The following is a 3,069-nucleotide window of genomic DNA, read 5'->3' as shown; positions in this document are numbered from 1 at the left end:
GTCTCATGGAATATCAATAAATATTTTATGTGTGTGTCTTCTACTTTAACTTAAAAAAAAAGAAAAACGATTAAACAATTTTTGCTGCCTAGTTTTATGTCAACTTGACACAAACTTGAGTTATCTGAAAGGAGGGAAGCACAATGCCTCAATAAGATCTGGAGATAGTGCGCTTTCTCAAGTAGGGAATGATTGTGAAGGGTCCAGCCCATTTTGGGTTGTGCCACACCTGAGCTGGTGGTCCTAGGATTTATAAAAAGGTGGCTGAGCAAAGTAGGAAGAGCAATCGGCAGCACTGGTCTCTGCATCATCTCCTGCCTCCAGGTTATCCTATTCGAATTCGTTCCCTAACTTCCTTCAGTGACAGACTGTGGATATGGAAACAAAAGCCAAACCAACCCTTTCTTCCTCAACTTGCTTTGATCATGGTGTTTTGTCACAGCAATAGTACTCCAGACTAAGTACCCTTTTATATATTTGTTTCATTCTGCCTAAAACAATCAGTTTGTAGTTTCACATTTTGTTTGTATTTTTATCTGTATCAAATCATATGATCGTTAATATTTCTGATGATCATTCTAAAACTGGTATCTTAATCTTAAATGTAGGAGTCTGGCCAAAGTAAGTCGTTGAATATATGTTATAACTAAGCAGCTTGGTGTTCTTGTGGGATCCCTAATGGTGAGAGCAGGGACTGTCTCTGTCCCTTTTGCCTACTTCTGGGACATTCTTCTAGATCGGCTTGCCTCACCCAGTGCTGCTGTGATGGTTATGTACTTGCTCTTATTATAGCTTGTTATGCAGTATTTGTTTGATGTCCCTGGGAGGACAGATATTGTCTGACGGAACTTGAGGGTAAGGGATGCATCCAGGAGATGGTGAGAGCCTGAAGAGAGGAGAGGAGCAACTGCAGCAGGAATTAAGTATATGAGAGAAAAATGAAAAAAAAAAATGTTACTTGTTAATTAATACATTACGTTTATTTAAATGAGGGACACCATGATTATAGTGCCCTATTACCACAAATTATGTAGTTGAATTTCTAGCTTTTTGGTAAATCGCACAGTTCAGCACATACAGAGTTCGGTGGATAAGACTTGCTCTGGAAAAACGACCTTTGTGAACATGGTATCTCCCCGCCTGGAATGTTTGAAAATTGATGCTCTTTTTAATTGCTATTCTACCAATTTCTTTTCGAAAAGGTTTTTAGAAATATAATTTATTTCTATATGTACAGATGTTTGGCCTGAATATATGTATGTGTATTCAGTCTGTCCTATGTACTTATCGAAGCCTTAAGAGTTTTTCCGACCCTGATGGCTGGAGTTGCAGAAGGCTGTGTGATGCTGTGTCAACAGGGTCCTATGAAAGAGCTACCACTGCTCATAAACACTGAACCATCTTGTCACGCCTTTGTCAATTTCCTGATCTTATTTTTTTCATAAAAATCAGGAAATTGATGCAATTTGTGCTAATATGACATTATAAACATGAGAAAGTCTTAGACTTTACACATAATATTTTAAGGTACTGTTCTTTAAGGAGTAAGGTTTAAATAAATGACTACAGTGCTTAAATGAGCATTACATTTAAGGAATAGTTATAGTCATTCCAATATTCTCAATACCAAGTTTTAAATATAGTTTAATGTTAGAATTATTATACCTTAAATTCTCTTAAAAATGGCATTAATGTGTGTGAACAAGGAAATATCAATGATTTTATAACCCATAAACAAAATAGTGCTCTCAAGCCCTGTAATTACATATCTTTAGTTAATAAATGGTAGAGTTTAGTTTTTGTTTTACTTTTATTGAAGGTCCTGTTGGCCTATTATTATTATATTAACTATTTTGCTTTTCATATTTTATATTTTGCTTCAATTCGAACACTTTGTCTAATTAATGAATTTATTTATCTTTATTCTAATAATGTAATTACTGGTTAATAAAATATTTCTATTTTGGTCACTTTAGTGTATCATGAACAGATATTGCTTGGGATATTTTAACATTAAAAATTTAATCTTTTCCTAAAGCTGAAATAGTGTCATTTTTAATTAGAGATAATAATGGGTGTTAAGTTATATATAAATCTTGGTAGAATTGCATGAAACTTATTCTTGTTGCTGGAAACCTAGCCAAAACACATGAAGAGGCACTGGACCAAGAGGAGAATCTGGAAGTACCATATTACTAAGGAAATATCGTTTCCAAATGCTTTATAAATTTATAAGTATTCATCAATACTGATCAAAATTCTGAGGAAAAAGTGAGCTTGCTCTCCTAACTGCCAATAACATGTCTATAACATGTACAAGTAAGTCCAAGAAGACATAATGGAAAAGAAGCAGAAAGAACGTAAGATTATAATGAGTGGAATGACTTCTGGGAAAATCTGTTCTGAACAGGATTGGAATATTGCTATCATGAATGCTTAACAATAATACTGCCTTCACAAGACATGCAAAGATCATACTAATTAACAAGTACATGAGGGTGGAGAAAAATGAAGAGCTACAGGCAGTCAGTGTTTGGTGAGAAAGAAAGATTTTTCTTAGAAAAAAACCTCAAATCTAAATGGTCAGCTCAAAACACATGAAAATTAGAAAATTTTTAGTTGTATAGATGCCTATATAAATATATAGATATCTATATATAATATATATGATAGGAATCACTTGGATATATGGTAAATATAATATATATATATATAGTCTTTGTGTGTGTATACATATATAAATATGAATGTTGAAAATACTAGAAGAAAAATAGAATATATAACATAGAGGGAGCTGGTGGGAGTAAAGAGGAGACTGGTTAGTGGGGAAGAGATATAAATAAATCAAAAGCAGTGTGTCATTTATGCAATGAAATCTTTAAATAAATATGTGTTAATCCTTAAAAGTGATGTGATCATTTCTGCTAATCCAAACATGAAACACCACTCATATTTGGAACAATCATAGTAAAACATTATTAAAAACAATTGAATATCATCTGCCTATGTTGCCTTCCATCATATGTAGGTTACAGAAAGTCTGCTTTGAAAATATGAGAGCAAAGACAG

General features: G+C 33.3%; 1 non-coding gene across 1 annotated transcript; it reads right to left on the bottom strand.

Moving 5' to 3' along the window:
• Window positions 1-988: 988 nt before the first annotated feature.
• On the bottom strand, window positions 989-1,151 carry LOC114635461. Its single transcript, XR_003713474.1, has one exon. It is a non-coding gene; the product is annotated as a U1 spliceosomal RNA (small nuclear RNA).
• Window positions 1,152-3,069: the final 1,918 nt, after the last annotated feature.

The sequence above is a fragment of the Grammomys surdaster genome, unplaced genomic scaffold (genome assembly GCF_004785775.1).
Source record: "Grammomys surdaster isolate TR1022 unplaced genomic scaffold, NIH_TR_1.0 105461, whole genome shotgun sequence".
NCBI lineage: Eukaryota > Metazoa > Chordata > Mammalia > Rodentia > Muridae > Grammomys > Grammomys surdaster.
The sequence above is the reverse complement of the archived record's forward strand: the minus strand, read 5'-3'. Positions and strand labels throughout refer to the sequence as shown.